This window comes from Sciurus carolinensis, chromosome 1 (assembly GCF_902686445.1).
Source record: "Sciurus carolinensis chromosome 1, mSciCar1.2, whole genome shotgun sequence".
NCBI lineage: Eukaryota > Metazoa > Chordata > Mammalia > Rodentia > Sciuridae > Sciurus > Sciurus carolinensis.
In genome coordinates, this window is record NC_062213.1 from 7,142,662 (window position 1) to 7,167,182 (window position 24,521).

The window sequence follows — 24,521 nt, forward strand, 5'->3', positions numbered from 1 at the left end:
CTCTCTGTACCTGACAGCTGTCTCATAAGCTCTTGCTGATGGCATCCGAAAAGGCACTGAAGTCGGATGTTTTAAGTGGTCATTTCCCAAGTTGAGAATAACCAGAAATGTGGGTGAGGCTTGGGCAAGCTGGGGTAGTGTGTTGTCAAGGTGAATGGTGTGAGTTTGTCAAGGAAACGTCTCCAAGTGGATGTCCTGACCTAGACAATGAGGGAAGACACTGGTGTCGAGGACACATGAAATCTGTGTGCTGTCAGAGGAGTCCCTGTAAGAAGGTGGAGTGAGAGCAGTAAAAGCGAGTCACATGGAGGAGCCTCAGAAGGCGAGGACGAGCACCAAGCAGGGATCACACATTATTGTGTCTTTTTTCCTTGTAACACTAAAATAGGAGAAAGCTACTCTTTGTAATATTTTACCTGTGAGACTCCAATGTGCAGAAACAGTTAGCAACTCATTGCTACTTGACACTACTTGAGAGGCAGTACTATCTCTGAAATAGAGAAATAGGCAGAAACGAAAGTTTGAAAATTCAGTGGCACCATTGCTGAGTCCACACTGGTCACTACCTACCCCAGACTTCTGTTGATATGGAAATTAGGAACCCCTATTTGTTTAAGGCATTTGAAGTCTAATTTTTGGTTAGTTGAAGCTTAAATCATTCCTAACTGATTAATTTGGTGTAATTGTGTTTTAATATAAATCGAAATCAATATGCTGTTAAAAAACTTTCTCTTTTGCTATGAAGATTTGCAAATAAGATCACATGCAATTCCCAGAATCAGCTTAGGATTTGTGTAAGTGTAATTGAAAATGATAAAGTGTAATTAGAAGGTTTGCCAACTTCCTTGTTTTGTTCAGTGAAAAACATTCCTAATGCAATAACTCCTCTGAGTAGAAGGTCCGGCAGTGGTAGAGCAGAAGAGGGGCCACTGTAAGGCTAGCGCGTGTACTTCCACCAGCACTGGTGCCTGTTCAGGACACAGGCCCTTCTTTTCCTAGAACCTTTCATCAATGGTTAATAACCCTTGGGATGAGGAAGCCTGCTTTTGTACTCAGAGATGTCATATTCTATAAAATTAGTTCCTTTTGGAGCAAAAAGTTTTACCACTAGATTCTCAATTGTTGAGCCCATTTCTGACCCCTGAAGTTATACGTAAGTTTATTAGTTAGCCTATATTTCACAGAGATAACTACTTTACCCTTTTACCCCACACCCAGCACATTCTCTCATTCACTTCACAAATATTATTTAACACCTACTACATACCAGTGACTGCCTTAGACATCCAGAATATACTAGCGAATAGAAAAGAACAATGTGCCCACTCTTTTGGGATAAGATTTTAGAAGAAAGAGGCAGACGTTGAACGATGGAAAGGATAGAAGTGTGTGAGGAAGAGTAACCCTCAGGGGAGGGGATTGTTCTGTATTGTCAATTTCAAGGGGAGCTTCTTCAGACGGGGTGGGCAAAGAGTCCTAATGCAAGGAGGAGGATGAGCTGAGCTCTGGGGATGTAAGAAGACAGCCCTGTGGGGACTTGGGGGAGGTATTGTTCAGGGGAGTCAATATGTTGAGGCACAAAGAAATGTAGCCTTTGTTCGAAGAGCAAGGACACCGAGTGTGCAGGGGAGAGTTCATGAGGGGAAATGAAAAGAGGTGGTGTCAGAAGGAAGACAAGTCCAGGTCCACAGGTGGTCAGGGCAGAGGTGAGTTGGGATCTGGTCACAAAGCAGTGGGACGGGCTGACGTGACATTGGATTCTCCATACCTGCCCAGAGGCACCAGCTCTCCTGACTTCCTGTCAACATCACCGTAAGTCAGCACCATGCTTAAGCTTCAGAGAGCTCATCTGGGAAAACAGGGCGCTCAATTAAATCACAAACCCTTCTATCGGGTGAGTGGGGAGACAGCAATGTGCCGGTGGTCTGCAGGCTTAGGGTGCTGTACGTGTGGTGCAAGCTAGGGTGACATTTTTCCTTTTCTCGACTGAATATTTCCAATTCCTCTACTCTTCTTCATATAGACTACCACGTTCTATTCTGCTGTCTCTTTGCCCTGCTGCCCTACTTTAAGGACTAAAAATTTAGGCTAACTGATTGACAATGTCATACCAAGCATCGTGCTGCTTTGTATTGGTCCAAATTTGCCTCAAACTTGTACAGAGAGCGTGGCAGGGCAGCCAGTGATGCCTGAGAGCCAGAGCGGAGGAGGACACTGAGGCCCCTGGATCCCAGTCCAGGCAGTGACAGCCTGTTGTCAGGACCCGCTGGTTCTCACTCATCTCATGGCCCGTTCATCCATCTGGGTAATGGAGATAATAGCATTCTGGATTAATTGCATGAAATGGATGTGGGGAGGGGCCCTGCCCTCCAGGTAAGCCAGGTACTGCAGTGCTGCCCCTGATCTGTCCCCCGTAGAGGCAGCAAATTGTCTCTTAATGGACTTGAAGCTATGATGCCATTTAGTGTACCCACAGCTGTAATTTATTAAATGGAACCTGGTGCAGCGACCACAGCATTTGAATGAAGCACCTGACCCAAACCAGACATATTCTCTCATAGCCATCTCAGGAACACAGCATGGGAAACATGAAAGAGAAAACAAATTCCAAATGGATATGTGCCTTGAAACAACCAAGTTATGTTCTAATAATCATTTCTCTTTTTAGAAAGCACACTAGTACGTAAAAACACAATCTTATATGTATATAAGATTGTACAGGTATACATTTAAATTACATGCATAAGCAGATCACATGCAGAATATACATTTAAACATAGCAATACATAAACGTGGGTATGAGTGTGTCTGAGAGTGAGAGAAAAGAGAAATTTGTACACATTTTTCCTAAAGCTCAAATAAAAAAATCTGAGGTGTTATTGCCATTGGCTATTTCAGAGACAAAAATTCTGATTCTTAAAAAATTCAGTACTGATTCTACCAAGGTTACACAGATGGTAAGTTAGGTATTGAGGTTTGAGGCTGGTTCTTTATGATTCCAGTGTCTGCACATATTCCATTACCAATGTTTTTCCTTTCGCCAAATTTCTCTAACACTAAAATTGTCATTGCAAGAACTGGACATTCACCATCATCACCACTCTCATCATCATCATCGCCATCACCTTCACCAGATCGCTTTTACTGAGTTGCTAGCCTGAACCTTCTTTGACTTACCCCAGTCACACTAGGAGGTGACTATCATCACCTTCGTTATGGAGAACAATGGGAAGAATCTGAGAGGGGATCCATAGCATGTCCTGAGCCACAGCAGCAAATGGGAGATCTTCTATCCACACTCATTCCTGTCCATCATAAAGCCCTTGCTTGCTATCAAAAGGAAAAATAAGAAAAAATTTTAAATATGAAAATGTGAAAATAGAAACTGAAGAGTGACTGGAACTATCATGCTAAGTGAAATAAGCCAATCCCCCCACCTAAGGCCAAATGTTCTCTCTGATATGTGGATGCTGACTCAGGATAGGTGGAGCGGGGAGGGAAGAAGTTCCCTAGATTAGACAAAGGGGAATGAAGGGAAGTGGGGGTGGGAACAGGAAAGACAGTGGAACGAATCGGACATCACTTCCCTACGTTCACATATGAATACGGCCAGTGCAACTACAACCACAAGAATGGGATCCTAATTACAATAAGTTATATGCCATGTATATATAATATGTCAATATACACTCTACTGTCCTGTATAGCTAAAAAGAACAACAACAAAAGAAATGTGTCAGAATTTAAATTTCAGTCTTACATAATCAGGAAATACGTATGACATCATTCCCCTTCTTAATGTCATTCAAATTGTTTCAAACATATCCCCAAACAGCTAAGAGCAGCCTTCACTGTCCTTTATAAGACCTGATGGATTCCAGAAATAAGGGACATCATTAGGCATTTTCCCACTAACCATAAAATCAAGTTAATTAATAACCACTCCATACTGGAGCATTGGGATGGTTTCTACACGTTCAAGTTAATAGTTAAGTTTATCTCTAACTCTGTCATGTCATTGCTTATTGTAACAGATACAGTAAGTTAAGCTACGATGGCAAACAGCCCTCAAATTTTACTGGCTTCATACACACAAATAATATGTTATTTCTTGCTCATGCAAATTTTGTTTTGGGTCTGAGTTACTCTTCATATCTAGAACCACACTCTGAAAAACTCAAACTGTAACAGCTGCTGCATTTGCAACACGTGACCTCCTCTGTCCACCCAGTAGAAGAAGTTGAAGGGCCTTAAGCTGAAGTTTAATACTTGACCTGCAAGTGATTCCCAGCCTTCCTGCCCACAGCTAACTTCCAAAGTTACACAGGTGGTCCTGCTAATGATCAACCAGCAGAAGGTAGGATTCCCCTGGGTCTCCAGAAGAGAAACTGGTAATCATAATATATAAATGTACCTACCACATCCTAGGAACAGCAATCCTCTCAGATCATTTGGACACTTTTCAAGTTCAGTATCTCCTTTATCTCTTCTTTCCCTTAACTTGTATTGAGACATTATCATGCCCTTAATACCCAAACAATGTACTTATATTTACAAGCATTTCTGTGATATGTACACTTGGAAATACTGTGGATCAAATAGTATACATAATTTGCAATGTTTGATATTGCCCAACATTTCACTTATTTAAAGTGCTTTTTTAGTATACTAAGATTGTGCAAACATACTCAAATTATAATATTAGAACCTCCATGTTTCTCCTAAATTACTGTGTGTCTTAGCAGTCAATCTCCATTTCTCATAGCACCGTAACCCCACCTCTCACATCCTAGGAAACCTCTAATTTCCTTGTTAAATACATTTTTTTAAATGTTGAATGGATATTTGCTATTTTTCCCAGACTAACCTCAAACTCCTGAGCTCAAGTGATTCTCCCTCCACAGCTTCCTAAGAATCTGGTAATACAAGGGGCTGACACTATATCCAGCTTGACCTACTTTCTGTTTCTACAGATTTCCCTATTCTGCACATTTTGTATAAGTTCAAGCATATAACTTGTGGTCTTGTGACTGACATTTTTTCCCCACATTTTTATTGTTGTAGTATTTTTGTATATATTGGTTGGATATATTATTATATATTCATACATTCACACAAAATAATATCATTTGGCCAACCCAACTGGACTTATTTGATATAGCAACATTAAGATTTACCTGTGCTGCAGCATGCACCAGACATCCATTCCTTTTTATCATTGAAGAGTACTTTATTGTATGAAGGTAACCATCCATTCACCCATTCATCAGTTGATGACATTTGTTTTGTTTCTATCACTAACAATTGTGAACATTCTGCCTAAACATTTGTGTACACGCTACAGTGTGGACATATGCCCATTTGGGCCATATGGTGACTGCATGTTGAACATTGTGAAGTATTGCCAAACTGTTTTAAAGTGGCAGCTCCCTTTGACATTCTCACAGGTAATTCATAAGTGTTCCAATTTCTATTTATTCTCTCCAGGCCTGCTATTTTTTGCTTTTTGACCATACCTCTCTTAGCAGATCTAAAGCGATATTTCTCTGTGGTTTTGATTTGCATTTTCTTAGTGATTCACAATGTTAGGCATGTTTTCTTGTGCTTTGGGCCATTTGTACATCTTCTTTAGAGAAATGTCTACTGAGATATGTTCCTGATTTTTAATTAACTATTTATATTTTTTTATTATTGAGTTGTGAGCATTCTGCATACATTCTGGATATAAGTCCCTTATGACCTACATTGCAAATATATTCATACATTCTGTGGGATACATTCTTGCTTTTTTGATGGTATAATTTGTAGCACAAAATTTTTAAATTTTGATGATGTCCAATGGGACACAAGACCTATTCACAATTCTCAGGAACTAGAGGGTCATCTTTAGGGGTTGTTGTTCTGCTTACCTTAATGCCTGTCTTGTGCTCCTTTGTTAAATATATTTTATTGTTCATTGCTCTAGAATTATCCGGTAGATTCACAATGATTTTCTATATACAATGTCATGTCATTTTTACTCCTTCATTTCAAATTTGGGTGTCTCCTTTCCACTGTCTCCTATTTTCCCTGCCTGACACCTTCAGTACAATGTGAAAATAGTAGCAACAGCAGCTGTTCTTATCCTCTTCTTCATTTGGGGGGAAAAAGGCATCAAGTCTTTCACCATTAGGTATCGTGGTGTGGCCTTTCTGTAGACAGACCCTATATTCTATTTCTAGATTCATCAACAATGCCTTGACTCCTCCACCATCCAATCCGTTTGATTGAGGCAGGGCCTCTTGTTCCAGCTCCTGACTTCCCAGGTGTGAGGCAGGCAGAGACTGTATCCTGTTGTTTCAAATGCAGAAAGCTAGAGCTATCAGCTCCAGGTTCCATCTGAGGCACCAGTCCCAACCCAGCAGCAAGCTTTGAAGGAAGGAGGGAAATTCAGAGAACATTCACACATCAGCAAGTCAATGGTAGCCTGGCACCCCAAGCTTCCTCCCTCAAGTATGTGTAAAATCAATCCTGAACAGGAAGAGACAGAGAGAGGGGGAGAGAGAAGAGCACCAAGCCTGCTCTAGACCACACCAGGAGGAACTAACTTCTAATGTCCTTGAAGGCTCTGACCCTAGAATCAAAGTCCAGACCATGTCATAGTAAATACCTGCCTTGGTTTATGACAGTATTCATACAGGTGGGAGTGATAAGATAAAGCTTGATAAGGAGACCTGATCTTCCTTAGGGTGGGTACAGTATGCATATAAAGATCAGGAACAAGGGAAGGAAGAATAAGAAATAGTGGATGTCCCCACCATAGGAGAGCCAGAAGTCACGAAGGAGCAGAGGTTATTGAAAGGTCTAAGGAACAAGTAGGGGCTAGCTGGAAAGAGTCCTTTGCACAGCTCCTGAGCTCTTGGGAAGACAGGCAGTGCTGAATCCTGAAGACCAGTCACATCTCCGCCCATAGGCTGCTTCAAAGAGCATTGAAGTTTATAACAAATGCCTTGGTTTATTTAAGCCAGAAGAAAGCTTTTTCTACTACATATAAACCCCAATCTATAAACTAATATGCATGCTTGCCATCTCTACCACAGCAGATAGGGTGACAGACGTGTACTGGCAAACGCATGGCTTTAAAGATTAATAGCTGGGATCAAAGTTCAGATGCTTAGTAACCGCCATGTCAGCATGGGGAGGACTTGCATCACCTCCAAGTTCAGAGGATGCTAAGAAGCAGAGTAGTTCAGTCGCTGTCCCAGGGTTCACAGGAAGCTTGCAGGGCCGAACTTGATTGCAGGATTTTCTGTTCCTAAAGCCCAAGGAATCCAACAAAGCCACCACAGCTGGGGAGTGACTCTCCAGAGCCAGCGCCCTTCCCTGGATCCAACTCTCTCCATCTTGAAGATGCATTTGATATTGGGAGAGCAAAATGACAGGTTTCTGAGAGGTAAGGTTTATCAGTAAATGGGGTGATCCCGTGACTTTTTGTTTGAAGTGTGTATTATGTATAGAATGAAAAGCATCCCATGTGTGTCTCATGAAATTGGTCTTGTAGGCTGGGGTTGTGGATCAGTGGTAGCGTGCTCAACTAGTAAGCATGAGGCCCTGGGTTTGATCTTCAGCATCACATAAAAATAAAATAAAGGTATAATGAAATTGGCCTGACAACATAGCTACAGGATAAGTTTGATGTGTATAAACACAGGTTTATTAATGTCGCTAGGATCATTTATGGGAACAGGGCACAGGTTAGGTATGGGGTGAAGTGTCTTGTGAACACAGAAACCCTGGACCTAGTACTACTCTGACCTGCTTTGAGGATGACTATGGCCAAACCACTTTTTATTTCTAGGATTCAGTTTTCTCATTAGAAAGTGAAAAAAAAAAAAAAAATCAAAGTGGCTGAAGAGTGGTTCCTTGCAGACACACAAATTTATAAGGTTTGGGTTTATTCTCTGCTAAAAAGAAAGGTGCATTCAATGTTGATATACTTATTTTCTCTCTCATCTCTTTCTAGAAAGGATGAGCACCAGCAGTGATCCAGGGAGGATTTAAAGATGCAGAAAAGGCCGTGCCAAGGCCCCTGTATGGAGAGGGGGGGAGATGAAGCTTCTTCCTGCTTGTAATTCACTTTCTTCCCTCCCACTTGGCTGCAGTGGCAAATGAGGCCCATTAGGTCCTTCTGTTGATTGCAGTGTCCTTGCCCTTGGAAGGTCATTTGCAACTAAAATAACTGTGGAGCCAGAAAACAGACTGAGTTTCTCAGGGTGGTTCTGAACTACTAAGGAATCCAGGGAAGTTTCATGTGCCCCTTGAAGTGAGAGTTGAGAGAAGGAGATAAGTAATTCCTGGGGGGATGGGAATAGATGAAGTCCCTGGTGGTTGCCTGTCCCCGCCCATGCCGATAGCACCCTGCATGAGGAGATGCATGCGAACACAGAATTATTTCCCAGCCCCTGGAAACTGTCTTACCTAGAGGCTCGGGTTTAACCCTGACAGTCTGTATTAAACCTGCTGAGGGCAAACATTCCTGGCTCCCAAATAACTGCATTCCAGGATTACAGTCCTTTCTGTTATGTATACAGCACCTAGAGCAGGTTTCTAAGGGCCCTGACAACTTGAATCACTGTCTTTTCCTATTCAGAGGCTCCTGACTGAGCTGACACTGAAAGGGCTTTAAACAGTGTCACACCTCTTTACCACGACAGAGCTACACCCCCTCCCTCGTTCAGTCCACAGCCCCATGAGAAAGGGCTTGCAGGGCCCAGAAGCAGAGTGCTGGGTGCTCAGGGCTGAGTACCTACAGCCATTCGGCACTCCAGAGCTCGCTTTCCCCACAGAAGCAGAAGGAAGTGCGGGACTGGACCAGGGAACCTGTATGAATCTCTCTGATTTCTAACTCAATTCAACAAACATTTATGGAGCTCGTGCTACATTGCAGTTGCTGTGTCCCGCAGCTCGCCGCTGTGATTTATTTGTTATTCCATTGAAAACTAGAGTCAGGTAATTTTCATGCAATTTTTAGCACAAAATCACTAGCCTGGGAGCTACCAGCCCTAGGTTCTGCTTACAGCTTCATCATTAAATATTTGTGTGATCTTTACAAAGTTACATCAGCCATCTGGGCTTTAGTTTCTTCGTCTGTAAAAGGAGAAGGAAGAATGAGGGTTATATTGACAGTTCAGAGTCAGTCTGAAAGTATTTCATCACTGGTCTCAAAACAACCCTGCACTGAGTACTAGTTGGCTATGAGCTGAGGATGCAGGGAAAAAATGAATCATTTGTAAATTTATTTAAATAAATTAAGGCAGGTGAGAAGTCAGACATATTCCCTTCTGACTTTGCCTTCAGGAAACCTAGGAGTTTTTCTCCTCTCTCTGTTGTTTGGAGTCCTGAGCACTGTCTTAGTGGGAAGTCATTAACAACTTTGTTATGGTTGATGTGCCTGTCTCTCATTCTTAAGGAGCAGGAACTTAAGGACAAATATAGATTCTTTGTAGTTGCAATTTCTATACAAATTTTGCAACCTAATAGATGCCCAAAAGACTCATCAGTAATTCTTCACCACTTATCTCTCTATTTCAAGTGTAGGTTTATTCCTATCACACAGGATCAAAGATCCCTTACCAGGGGAGATCCCAATGTATCTTATTTTTAAGTAGTTGCAAATTAGTTAATCGTTTTTTGATGTGCTTGTTAATTTGGAATATGATAACTCAAGTATTTACTCCCCTCTCTCTTGTCTTGCAGGTAGGCAATGCTCCAGTTGATGTTGGTTTTTGCCCATGTAATTTGTTCTGATGAATGAGATGTTCCCAAGTATAATCATGTTTGATTTCTCTCTTGAGCTTCTGCAATTACTAGGGAAAGTACAAAGCCTGATGGTCACTATTCCAAAAGAGCAAGACACACATGGAACGGTCTTGGAGTAACCCTAAATTGTGGAGCCAAGAGTATCATGGATGAGTCAACATTTAGCCAACCCTCAGGTTCATGAACAAGAATAAGAACTACTGTTCTATCCATTGCGTTTCAAGATACTTTGCTAGACACCACTGTGGTAGCAGATGACTGAGGTGCTTAGAAACCCACAGAGGGATCATTTCTTCAAACACCTTGTGGCTCCTGCCACAAGTTTAGAGCTTTGTGTATAGAAATTAGGGACATAATCATCACCGTGAAGGAGATCAGTGCAATAAAAGAGGCAGAAAATGAACTGATAAATATAGTAAAATGTGATTTATCTTTTGAATAACTGGGGCCACTTACTGATGGGCCACGTAGAGGGGCATCTTAACAACTTTAGGATTTAAATGGACTCCCAGAAAAGATTTTAAGAGGTGGTGATATTTAAGCTAAATTTTGATGAATCAATAAGAAATAGAAAACTACAGAGACAGTAAAGATGATCAATCTGCTGAGAGTAACACATGCCATCTTTTCTTGCACCCGTTGGAAAGCATAGCTTGATGAAACACAAAAGAAAAAACTTAAACTTTGAGACCAGTAGGTTAACATCCTGACGCTACCACATACTCAGTATACAAATTTGCTCAGTATACTTACCTTCCCTATGACTCACTGTTCTTAATTGTGAAATGGAAATAATCACACATTTGTTGCAAAGTGGTCATGGATATCAGAGGTAATGCACATGGAACAAAGTGCAGAGGCAGCTAGTGATGGAGGGGAGGGGGCTAAAGAGTGAGAGAGGAGAGGGAGCAGAGGAAAGCAGGAGGAAAGCAGTTTAGTGGATTCCTTCAGTCTAGAAAAGCAAGAAGGTGAATCCATGCAGCCACTGTAAAATGGCTTTGGTCACAAACCAGGCGGATTTTTCCCTAGCAGAGGTGACACATCAGCAAGCCTCATTTCTGGCAATGTGACTTCCACAGAAGCCAGACTACAACACTTGAGCCATCCCTCTCAGCCCGCTCCTTTAGCCGCCTCCACATGAACCTTTGAGGTTGGCCCCACATCCACTTTGTCTAGAGTCTTCAGACTGCTGGAGCATCGTCAGGAGAGAGGGAAATTCAGCAGGTCAGAACCGGAACCCTTGCTGCCCAGGCATGTTGCAATGTCCGGTTCCTCCCTCTCTGGCCACTGACCACCCTTCCCCTCCTTCACTGCTTTGTATGTACACAGTTCTCCTTGGATTCCTCATAGACTCTAAGCTGTAATCTGCCCCAAGGTCTTTGCTCTTGGTTTTCCCTTATAAATTTGCTTAGAAATCTTTTGCCACAGTTGTCTTGTTTTTTTGTTTCCAACTGAATCCTGGCCACATCTTCAACATCTCCTCCTCGGAGACATTTGTTTCTAATGATTCATTTTTAATGATGTATGTTTGCATCTGAGATGTCTCCCCAAAGCTCGTGTGTGACATGATGCAAGAATTTTCAGAGGTGAGACGATTAGACTATGAGAGATGTAGCTTAATTAGTGGAGTAATCTGCTGATATAAATTAACTGGCTGGTAACTATAGGCCGGAAGGGTGTGACTGGAAGCAGTGGGTCATGGGGGGCATGCCTTTGGGGTTTATATGTTGTCCCTGGTGAGCAAAGTGTGATCTCTTTGCTTCCTTTTTGCCATGTCCTGAGCAAGTTTCCTCTTACATGTCCTTCCACCATGACATTATTCCTTATCTCCGCCCCAGAGCATAGAGTCAGCTGACCATGGACTGAACTGTGGAAAGAGTGAACCAAAATAAATTCTTCTTCCTCTATGTTGCTCTTGTTTAAAGCTGAAAAGCTTTAGTTAGTTGTAAGTGAAGTTTAATGGGCAATTTTGATGTAAATTCAGAAGACCAAAATGGGTTCATATGTTTTCAGAGGAGGAGGACTCTATTGCAGGTTAGACTACGGGAAACTCATGTTACATCCTGGCAAAGAATTAGTCTGCATTTTGTCCATATCCTGTGATATCCTGAATGTAAAAGGTGTTGGACTAGTTAATCAGGTGGAGGAAATTTCAAGGCAGCACAGCATTCAGTCAGTGTCATGGATATTGCTGGTGGTTTTTAGTTAAGCTTACTGTATTATCAGGAGCAGAAAGTAGAGCAGAAATATTTGAAAAACTTGCAGTTTGACTCTGTCAAAATGTAAATTCCACTGGAAGAATATGTGCTGCATGATTATTAATCTGTTTATTTACCTATATTACATATTTGCTTATATTACATTAAAAATATATTCCAGTAAAAAGTAAAACTTGCAGTTTGACAAGAAAAGTGCAAGTACAACCTGGGTTAAGAAAGTTGTGATTGTTAAAGCCAGTTCCAAAAAATGAAAGTCCGAATGCTTTCCCTGATAAGTGGATTGATGATACATAATGGGGGTGGGAGATGGGAGTGAGAGAAGAATGGAGGAACTTTAGATTTCTGAGAGGGAAATGAGAGGGAGCGGGTATGAAAAATGGTGGAATGAGACAGACATCACTACCCTATGTACATGTATGATTACAGGAATGGTATGAATCTACATCATGCACAACCATAGAAATGAAATGATGTACCCCGTTTGTGTACAATGAATCAAAATGCAGTCTGTAAAAAATAAAATAAATAAATAATTTTTTTAAAAAGACAGACATTAAAGCCACAAAAGAATGGGAGAGTACTTTATCCAGAAATAATAGGAAAGGTGGATTAAAAGCAACTCAGGAATTTGCAAGACCAAACTCATCTCAGGACCAAGGATGTGAAAGTAAACATGCCTTTAAGAGGAGATCATAGGGGCATATTACTTGCACAGAGGGGCCTAAGAATTTGTTTCACTGTGCTCAGCGATCCAGGAACTCAGAGGCAGTGCAGCCATGGTCCCAGGAGACTAGGCTACTATTTCATGTGGTGGCAGACTTTGATGTCAACCACATGGTGTCAACCAGCAGGAACGCAGGATGCTGGAGTTAGGGGGTCATGGAAGCTTCCACCAAGATTTCCAAGGAAGGACATAGAGGTCATGGAGTTCCTGCACACAGTCCCAAGGAGCGCATTGTGTGAAGATGAGAGAAGGAAGCCGGAGCTATAGTGGAGACCTAAGATTGAAAGATGGCAGTAACATGGGACTTCTGACGAGGAAAGTTTCAGGAATTGAGCAGAAGCACACCAAGAGAGGTCATGGGGGCTGCAACCAGCAACATAAAGGTGGAGCTACACAAGCCCTTCGGAGAGAGCATCACAATGCCACGTATCCCAGATACTGATGTGGAGGGACAAGACTTGTTTGCCCAGTATTTCAGTATTCAGTCCCATTCCTTCTTTCTATGCCCCTATTTCTCCAGTTTGGAATGGAACCGCTTACTCTGTGCCACTATATGTTGGGTATATGTGACTTGATTTGATCTTTACAGGGGAAAACATTCCTGAGTTTGCCTTGAGTCTTAGATGAGATATTCGACTTGGACTTTGGGCAATGTTGGAACTGCTAAGACTGTGGTTACTCCTGGAATGGACTAAATGTATTTTGAAATGTGATATGGGCATGAGCTATTGGGGACTAGGGAGAGAATGTTGTGGTTTAGGTATGAGATGTTCCCAAAAGCTCATGTATGAGATAATGCAAGAATTTTCAGAGGTTAAATGATTAAATTATGAGAGATGTAACCGATGAAGTGGATTGATCCACTGATACAAATTACCTTGGTGGTAACTGTAGGTAGGTAGTGTGTGGCTGGAGGTAACAGGTCACTGTGGATGTGCCTTTGGGGTTTATATTTTATCCACAGTGACTAGATCTCTCTTTCTGCTTCCTAGCTGCCGTGTCCTCAACTGTCTCATCCATCACAACCTTCAACTATGATGTTCTGCCCACCTTGGACCCAGAATAATGAAGTCAGACATCTATGAATTGAGAGAGACCTCTGAAATTTTGAGGCAAAATATATTTTGTTCTTTTGGTCACAGAAACCACAAATAGCTAACTAAAACTTGTTTCAACAAAAACATATTTATATGAACTTTTATACTTCAAATGAACACCTTTGCTATCTCTGACATATTCACACTTCATCTAGTTGTATGAATAAGTTTGCTAAGCCTAAAGCCTTGAAAGATGGATGAAATGTGATTAGTGTCCAATATTGATTTCTTATACATACACACAAACAAAAATAATTGCTATGAAATCTCAGGACACAGAGTCAGCCCAATAAAAGGTAAATTTTTGGAAACCAAAGCTTTCTTAAAATGTAATTCATGAATCTCTGTGCCAAAGTATGGAAGGAAAGTCCAGGGTGTAGACAGGGGTGAGAGATGAGACATCGCCTGTCCCCAGAGCTCATCCACACAACACGTGGCGATCACAGTAATATATCACACTTTACTATTTAGATAATAGAGAACCTGTGAAGGCCTATTAATTAGTATCCTTGTTTTAAAAGTAAAATCAATCTAGCTACTGTAAGAAGGAAAAGAGATGTTTATTACAATACAGCACTCACAGAGTCTCTAAGAGGATCAGATATCTTGGGATTGAGGCTTCATAGCCACAAAGAAACCAGCTGGAGTGCAGCTATCCATGCACACCACAGAACTCAACCAGTGGAAACCCTGTGGTTGTCACAGCCGCCCTGGCGACTGAATGAAAACTAGATGCCAGAAATGTCCAAGAGCTGAGTCAGGTAGGACAGCAGGCAGCTCACTCCCTCCTCCAGGTTTCACAAAAATCCACCTGCTCTACAGGATCTTGGACCCAATGGAACTCCAGGAGCAATGGTGTCTAGGTCAGGAACACTTCTCTTTTCGATATTTCAGTGAAGAAAGAAACATCAGGCGAACTTGGATGGGTAGGAAATGAAACCAGCACTCTGTCCTCCACCTGGACTCGCACTGCAGGGACTCTGAGCAGTCTACCTAGAAGAGATGGTCAGGCAACCTGGAAAGTATTCCAAGGGTGGATCCTGCACTGGGTACGAGGCAGGACTGGTCACTTTCTAGGGCATCTTCCAACATTCGGATTCTTGGACTATTTGGGAACCAGCTTCTTGAGGAGAATATGAATAAGGGGAATAGAATCTTTTAAGTGGATGACACTGTTTTCCTAACACGGTGCTGAGCCTGCTTGCTTCATGAGGCCCTCTCAGAAACTCTGCGAGGGAAGGGAGAGAGGAAGAAGCTTCCACTTTTGAGCCTGCCCTGCACCATTCTCTCTGCTGGTCTTTCCCAGGCTGGGGCCCTCTGCCTTAAAGGGACAGTTGCTCTCTAGAGCTCAAAGTGTTTGCTACACAACACATTTCTCCAGGGGACTTGGTCACTGGCCTTTAAATCCCAGCACTGTGCCCCTCTACAGTCCCTGCTCCGATGACGGGTGCCTGCCAAAGGATGTTCTGGGTTTATGCTCTGGACATTTTTGTGGTCACCAGTTGAGACAGGGCCACTTCCCCAATGCAGGCCTAACTATGTGTGTGTGTGTTCCCAACACATCTATGTGTGTTGGAAGCTGCAGGAATGAAGCAAAGAGAAGAGAAGGAAAAGGCCCTTTCACTTAGGGCTTGAGTCTCTGCCATGTTCTGCAATCCAGCTTCTTCTACTCAGGAGCCCCTCATTTATTGTGTCAGGACTTTATTCAAACACTAATACAGGGGTCCTATATCTCTGAGAACATCTCCCTCGATGATTTCACGATAAAATAAAGAGAATGATACAATATGAGGCCCCAAATATTGCAAACCCCCTAAAATTAGGTGCTTTATTGAATTGTGCCAAGGTTAGTGTGCTAATGGTGATATTATAATCATTATATAACTCCACTTCATGCTGTGGTGGAGATTGAGGCATGTAGGAAGTCTCTGTATAGGTTTTTACATTTTAAGTCAACAATTAGTTAGAAATTTAAATGAGGACTTGAAAATCTTCAGTCACCAGGAGATCAAAACCATTGGTCTTCTCCAGACATCCAAAGACAGGGCCTATTTTCCACAGGGAAAAGAAATTATTTTCATTACCTGTTCAGCACATTCACCAGAAACAAGACCATAGAGTTGGTTTAAAATTGAATCAGGTTCAGGTTGAATTTTCCAAAAACAAACAGAACAAAAAGATAGAATGAATAAAATATACCTTTTGTGTTTGCTTTACAGTTGCTAAAATAGATGCTCAGCATAGCTAAATAACTTCTTGAAAATCATAATTAAGGTATGACTGTGTTTGGAATCAAACAGATATGTCAGTCTCTTCTGCTCATTGTGACCTGAGAGGGTATAGGATGTAAGCTGTCCCTGCCCGTCCAGAAGGATGCTCAGATAATACCGGCCCTGATGACCGGGAAGCCTCAGGTCGAGCAGCGCCAGCTGCACAGCTTCCAAGGAGCCTGCGCAGAGCCGGGGAGTCGGATCCCTGAGAGCATCTGGGCCCAAACACCATGAGCATTTTTCTCCATCAGAGCTATTTCAAAAGCCTGTGCTTGAGCCATGCAGCAGCCACACCGCGCCAAGAATGAACCAGTGTGAACGCCTGGTGGTTGTAAATGTGAGTCCAATGACCACCTCTATAATTTGTGATGGTGCCATAAATTTGCAAATACAATTGTCCTACAGAGGGCTTCAAAAGAATGGAAGGAGAAGCAGCCAAGAGCAGGATGTGAGCTGCACAAGGCAAGCAATCCCTGCTCCATCAAAAGTCAAAACAACCCAGAATGAAATCTGCCTGCTTTTCTTTCTCCTCCTTCCTTTCTTCTTCCATCCATTCCTTCCTTCCTTCCTCCTTCCTCCTTCCTCCTTCCTTCCTCCTTCCTCCTTCCTCCTCCTTCTTCCTTCCTTCCTTCCTTCCTTTCTTTCTTTCTTTCTTTCTTTCTTTCTTTCTTTCTTTCTTTCTTTCTTTCTTTCTTTCTTTCTTTCTTTCTTTCTTTCTTTCTTCCTCTTTCTTTCCTAGTTTTTATAATCCTTCCTCCAAGATGTTTGTCCAAATGGAGAAATACCACATGCACAGTAGAGAACACCTACCACTTTACATGACTTACCTGAACATCAAGTTTGTTGCACACTGTTTTCTGGTAGTTTCAGTGTTTAAACACAGGAAAGGAAGGAGCCCAAGGAGGAGAGTAGGGGAGCCACTGAAGAAAGAATGTCAAGATGAATTAGGAAATATGGGCTCAGGTCCTGCATCCCCCTGACCTAGAGAAAGCTTTCCAGTCTCTTTACACAACCACATCCTGGGACATTTATGAGGATCAACAAATTAGTACACGTGAAATTAACTCATGAGTGTTCAGCAATTTCACAAGTCTGAACCATCCAAATGTTGACTGGTTTTTGGATACAACCTGCGTGCCAGGCATACGCTGCCACCCATGTGGTGTCCTTGGAGCACTCCATCTCCTCTGCCCATGCCGCTGCCTCTGTCCCTTACGCTGTCCCCACTGAGGCCTTCTTCCTTCCTTCCATTCATTGGCAGTTCTTTGATCGAGTCACCCCCTCAGAAAGCATTTCCTGATCATGACATAAAGAAAACACAACTTAGAGCCCCTAATTATTTTTCTCCCATTCCCTTGCTTTATTTTGCTTCTTGGTTATAATTATTTTACAAATTTAATTTTAAAACAAAGGAACCGAAGTCTGCAGGCATTTCCCTGTGAATAATATAGCTCACATTTACTGAGCAATGTGTCAAGCCCTAATGTAAGTGCTTTAAATAGCTTATTAACCATAGTTTGGTTAATTTACAAATGAACTTTCTTCTTTAAAGTATTAAACCATTCAAATGGGAAGTGAATGGAGAACAAACTTCACCTGTGTTAGTAATCTGAGGTAAAGCCTGCAGGACGGCAATGATCCTGCTTGTGTGTGTGTCCCCCACTTGGCTGTGTCTTGCTCACTGTTGCACACCAGAACCTAACACAGTTTGCACATCATAACTGACTGGTACATAGACTTTGAAAGAAAAAAATGTCCACTGAGTGTCAATCGCCCTAGGCCAGGCCTAGCCCATGGCGGCTGACTTCACCATTTGCCACATTGGTAGGCCCTCGGTGACCCTGCACTGCCTTCTTCTCTGTCAGGTGCTCCATATCATTGGAACCTGGCACCTCCTAGCAGTAGGTATGTGATCTACCTCTTCATCTGTGGGCATTCTGAAATTCACAAAGGTTCACCGACATGCTGGGAGGCAGCAGAGATGTTCACACCAGCTTGTCTCTGAGTCTGACATCTTTCATTCCCTCCTGGATCCTCCTGTTTGAAGACTGAGGGCAGGTGTACTACAAAGTCATCTCCTTCTCCACTGAGATGTACTTGACTAGAACATAATCTGCCAAAGAAAATCCATCTCCCAGGTCCCTCTTGGCAATCCCCTCAACAGTCTTTCTGCTGGCAGAAAATGTCGGGTTTGGATTCTGTGCCAGACTGTGTGCTGGGTGCTGAGGAAATGCAGCGGGATTCCATCCTTTATCACCTTCCGAGGTCCTTGTGTTAGTGAAAAAGACCATAAGGTGAAAAGAAACTGCACTGCAAAGGGGTCAGTGTGTTCACCGAAGACGTCCCAGGCAGAAGTGGGGCATCAAAAAAGGCTAGGCAGGTCTCTTAGCCCCTCTGATCCGATGATTCTGTGTTCCAGTCCCAGCCTGGCTTTCTCTCTCTACTTTAGAAAAATCCACCACTTAATAATGCATGAGGGACCATTACCTCGAGGTATAATTATGCTTTCCCACAAATGACCTATGCAATTACACCAGAGTGGTGAGCAGCAATTGCAGGAAGCTAGAACAAGTGCACGGGCATATAATGCTATGAAATGAGCCCATTTCAATTTTCCTTCTCATAACTACATAAAAATTGCATTTGCTTCTATCACAGACATGTGCAGTAAAAAAAATGGGAAAAAAGCATCAGATTATCTACTCTGATCTTCCACTAGAAACTATGTTTTTCTTCCTGTCACTGTGATACACTTTCCAGAAACTCAGTCTGTCCAAGTATTCCCAAATAATAGGAATAATACTGAGGGACACAGGATACACACCTCATCACTCAGTGCTTGTACTTGGGAAATCTGTGATTCTTGAGCTGCCCCCACCATGAATAGCCTGTGAATGGATGGAGGTCAAAGCAGTGGTGGGAAATTGGTCCAGGAGAAACAAGGTGAGCCTGGGATATAAAAATGGAGACAGTGTTAGAGTCAGAATCAACATCTTGTTTGAGTAAAAGCAAGGGTCATGCTATTGATTCACCGCCAAGAAAGAGGAAAGGTCAGCTTGCCCTGGCTCCCTTGTGGAGCCTGGACACCCCCTCTGCCGTCTTTACCTTATTTTGTATTAATGTTTGGTATGAAGGATGGGTGTGAATATCATATGGATGCAGGGTATTTGTAGGTATAAGTATTTTACAAAATTTTAATGATTTTTTTTCCTAATCCTAATCAGTATCAGTTAACCTCAAAACAATTACCTTAGCGTCTCAGTCATTATTTTATATAGTGGTTTTTTTTTAATATAATGGTTCAATCATTACACAATCGTTAGACATTAAAATTGATTCCAAATTTTCTCCTTCCTTAAAAAATACAATTATAATGAACATCATTATATGAGAAACTATAAAATTTTTCATTTATTTTAGCAGAGTAAGCCATTTTAGACACACAGTTTAAGAAGAAAATCAGCTATGAAGTCAGAGGTTTATGTGCTATTTCATTCCCCGTGTGTGTGTGTGTGTGTGTGTGTGTGTTTAAAAGAGTGCTTTCTGATTTCCAAGTTCATTCCACTAACTTTGTCATGTCACCTTCTGTGTACAAAAAGATTTGTTAAAAAATAAATAGTTACAGGATAAAAGATGTTGACATATGTGTACATTCTCGCTTAAAGCAAAAACCTACTTTTGGATTAAGGTCATATTGAAAAGAGAGAAGAGACTCAGGAGCAGATGAACTTAGGAAATGTCCTGCCCCAAATGCTCACCAGCAGGATAAACGCAAAGAAGAGTTAATCCCCTGGAGTATTAGTCTCTCTATCCAGGATTGTGTTTTCAGAGTTACAACACCCTGTCATCTGGGCAGAGCACTGTGAGTCTAAAGAACAAGGGTGGAACCCGGGGTTAATCCTTGTTCAGCCTTTTCAGGTCCCTGGGTCAGTGTGTCCGTCCTTCTATCCTTCCTTCCTTCCATGTTTATTTTATTTGAATTAATCATATTTTTTAGCGTCATCAGTCCTTTAATTCTATATTCCTACTACTTGAAAAACAAACCTGTTCTATTCCAACAGCTACGTAATTTTATACATTTTCATTTAATTTATTCTTCCTTTCTATCTTATGGTAGAAGCTTACATAATTCATTTTAGATTGTTCTCTTAAGAATTTTTAAAATTATCTATTCTTTAATCATAAGTGCATTTTGTGCATCAATTTTAAAAGAATTATTGGTGCATTATAATTATACATATTAGTGGGATTCATTGTTAGATATACATACATGGACACAAAATAATTTGATCAATTTTGTACATTTCTTTAAATTACAAATGTCAGAGAATTTTTGGTATTTTTCTCTTTATCATTTATTACATTATAACTAGAGAACTACTCACATTATTTCAATTACTTTAAATGTATTGAGATTTTTAAATTGTTCATATCTGGTCTATACTGGTGAGTAGTCCATTTTCGTGTATAAAGAATATTTAAGTGTGGTTGGATAAACTATAAATTAAGTCAAGTTGAATTATTAGAGCATTATGTCAATTTTCCATATTTATACTGATTTTCTACTTATACTCTCAGTTACTGATAGAGAAGTGTTGAAATTATGAATTTGTCCTTTCTATTATTTTCTCTTTATATGTTTTAAACTCTTTTATTAGGTATAAATGCATTTAATATTGTTTTATCTTCCAGATAAATTGACTCATTTATCATTTTGAAATATACCTGTTTACCTTAGTTTGTATTCTTGTTACTTTGTCTCTAGTATTCTTATTATTAATATTTCTGGTATGTAATTATTTTCTATTATTTTACTCTAAACTGGGTCTTTATATTTAAAGAGGATTTTTTTTTTTTTTTTTTTTTTTTACTGGTGAATATTGGTTTTGTAGAAAGGTGGGATTTTATAAATGGCAAACATTATGTTGATGTGAACATTGATTTTAGGTGTTAACTTGACTGGACCAGGGTATACATAGAAAATCACTAAGTCATTCTTTCTGGGTGTGTTGCAAAGGAATGTTCAGAGGCAGTTGCCATGTGATTGGGGAACTGAGCGGGAAAGATCCACTTGGATGTGTGTGGGGGGCACCATCTGACTGGCTCCAGGCCCAGATGGAACAAAAGGCACAGGAAAAGTCCACTGGCTCTGTTCCCTTGTGAAGCCTGCCCAGCCTTCTTCTACCCTTGACATCAGAGTCCCAGGCTCTCTGGCCCTTGGGCCCTAGGAGCCACACGAGTGGCCATCTACTCCTAAGGCTTTTGGACTTGCACTGACCACACGAGAGCTCCCCACTACGATTGCCTGGCTCCCAGCCTTCACACCCAGCCTTCACGGACTTCTCAGCTCCCACAATCACCCAAGCCAATTTCCCTAACAAATCCCTTCTTATCTACACATCAGCATCCTACTGGTTTACTTTCTTTAGAGATGGAGCTGACTTGTTTTGACTAATTTTGTTACCATCTATGACTGTTTGACCTTTTTTGTTCATTCCTTTTAGTTACACATGACAGCAGAATGTATTTTGACATATGCATACATGGAGTACACCTTCCAATTCTTCTGGCTGTGCATGATGTGGAGTCATGCTGATCGTATGTTCATATATGAACGTAGAAAAGTTATGTCCTACTCATTCCGCTGTCTTTCTCACTCCCATGCCCTTTCCCTTCCCCCTAATCACTGCTCACTTGGGTGAAACTTCAGTCCTCCCTCCCCCAACTCCACTACCCCTGCTATTGTGAGTCAACATCCACATATCAGAGAGAACATTCAGGCTCTGGTTTTTTTGGATTGACTTATTTCACTGAGCATGATGAGCTTCCAGTTCCATCCATTTGCTGGCAAATGCCATAATTTGATTCTTTTGTATGGCTGAGTGATACTCCATTGTGTGTATGTACCACATTTTCCTTATTCACTCATCTGTTGAAGGGCACCTCGGTTGATTCGATAGCACAACTATTGTGAATTGAGCTATGATGAACATTGACATGGCCGAGTCACTCTAGGTTGCTGATTTTAAGCCTTTTGGGAATATGTCAAGGACAGGGATAACTGGGTCAAATGCTGTTTCCATTACAAGTTTTCTGAGGAATCTCCATAATGCTTTCCAGAGTAGTTGAGCCAATTTGCAGTGCCACCAGCAATGTATGAGCGTACCTTTTCCCCCACATCCTTGCCAACATTTTTTGATACTTGTATTCTTGGTAATTGTTATTCTGACTGGAGTGATGTGAAATCTCAGCGTAGTTTAATTTGTATTTCTCTAATGCTAGAGATGTTGACCCTTTTTTCACATATTTGTTGATGATTCATATTTCTTGAAGAGTGTGTTCAGTTCCTTTGCCCACTTGTTGATTGGGTTATCTGTGATTTTTTGGTGTTTCTTGAGTTTTTTATATATCCTGGAGATTAATGCTCTTTCTATCTGAGGTGCAGGTGGCAAAGATTTTCTCTCACTCTGAAGGCTCTCTTTTCACATTATTGATTGTTTCCTTTGTTGTGAAGAAGCTTTTTAGGTTGATACCATCCATTTATTTGTTCTTGATTTTACTTCTTGCACTATCAGAGTCTTGTTGAGGAAATCAGTTCCTAAGCTGACATGATGGAGATTTGGGCCTACTTTTTCTTCTAGTAGATGCAGGGTCTCTGGTCTAATGCCTAGGTCCTTTATCCATTCAGAGTTGGGTTTTGTGCAGGATGAGAGATAGGGGTCTAATTTCATTTCGCTACATGTGAATTTCCAGTTTTCCCAGCACCATTTGTTGAAGAGACTATCTTTCCTCCGATGAATGTTTTTGCACCTTTGTCTAGTATAAGATGACCGTATTTATGTGGGTTTGTCTCTGTGTCTTCTATTTTGTATCATTGATCTTCATTTCTGATTTGGTGCCAATATCATGGCATTTTTGTTACTACGACTCTATAGTATAATTTAAAGTCTGGTATTGTGATGCTTCCTGTTTCACTTCTCATGCTAGGGATTGCTTTGGTTATTCTGGCCTCTTATTTTTCCAAATAAATTTCATGACTGCTTTTTCTGTTTCTTTAAGGAGCATCATTGGAACCTTAATAGGAATTGTGTTACATCTGTATAGGGTTTTTGGTAGAATTACCATTTTGACAGCATTAATTCTGCCTATCTAAGAACATGGGAGATCTTTCCATCTTCTAAAGTCTTCTCCAATTTCCTTTTTTAGTGTTCTGTAGTTTTCATTTTGGAAGTCTTTCACCTCTTTTGTTTGATTGACTCCCAAATATTTTATTTTCTTTGAGGCGTTTGTGAATGGGATTATTTTCCTCATTTCTCTTTCAATTGATTCATCACTTATGTATAGGAACACAGTTGATTCATGGGTGTTGACTTTATATCCTGCTATTTTGTTGAATTTATTTATTAGCTTTAGATTTTGGGGGGATTTCTAAATATAGAATCAAGTTGTCAACAAATAAGAATAGTTTGAGTTCTTCTTTTCCTATTTGAATCCCTTTAATTGCTTTCATGTCTCTGATTGCTGTGGCTAGAGTTTCAGGAACTGTGTTGAGTAGAAGTGGTGAAAGAGGGCATCCCTGTCTTGTTCCAGTTTTTAGGGGGAATGATTTTATTTTTTCTCCATTTAGAATGATGTTGGCCTTGGGCTTAGCATGGATAGCTTTTACAACATTGGGGTATGTTACTACCATCCCTAGTTTTTCTAGTGTTTTGAACATGAAGAGGTGCTGTATTTTGTCAAATTATTTTCTGCATCTTTTGAGATAATCAAGTGATTCTTGTCTTTATGTCTAAAAATCTGAAACACTCCACAAATTTGTGTATCATCCTTGTGCAGAGGCCATGCTGATCTTCTTAGCATTGTTCCAATTTTACTACGTTTGCCGCCAGAGCGAGCACCATCTATGACTTTGAATTCAGACATTTAGATGGTTTATATTTAATGTCAATATTAATATGATTCAGTTATGGAATTTGATATTTGTTCTCTGTTTGTCCCATCTGCTCTGTGTTCCATGTGCTTTTGAGGAGGTTGCTGATTCTGCTCCTCTGGGATATATCATTACACAATTGTCAGCAGGCCCAGTAAATTGATAATATTAACACGTTTTCTATATTACATAATTCTTATCTACTTAATCTATTTGGTTTCCTATAGAGCGACAAATTATTTTCTCCCGTTCTTTCTCTTTACTCCAAATGCTTTTACGTTTTAATCATTTTTTTCTTTTCTTTTTTTACTTAGCTATTTCATCATAACATCCTTAGGAGTGTTTTTTTTTTTTCTTCTGATTTTATTGTTTGATTGTTTTCACTTGATCTTTTTAGGATTTTTCTGACCTTCTTGGATATATGGATTGATCTCTTTTGTTAATTACATAAAATATTGATCCTTTTTCCTCATTTTTAATTGT

General features: G+C 40.8%; 1 non-coding gene across 1 annotated transcript; it reads right to left on the minus strand.

Moving 5' to 3' along the window:
- Positions 1 to 23,899: 23,899 nt before the first annotated feature.
- On the minus strand, positions 23,900 to 24,002 carry LOC124968358 (U6 spliceosomal RNA). Its single transcript, XR_007105687.1, has one exon. It is a non-coding gene; the product is annotated as a U6 spliceosomal RNA (small nuclear RNA).
- Between the last annotated feature and the right edge of the window lie 519 nt (positions 24,003 to 24,521).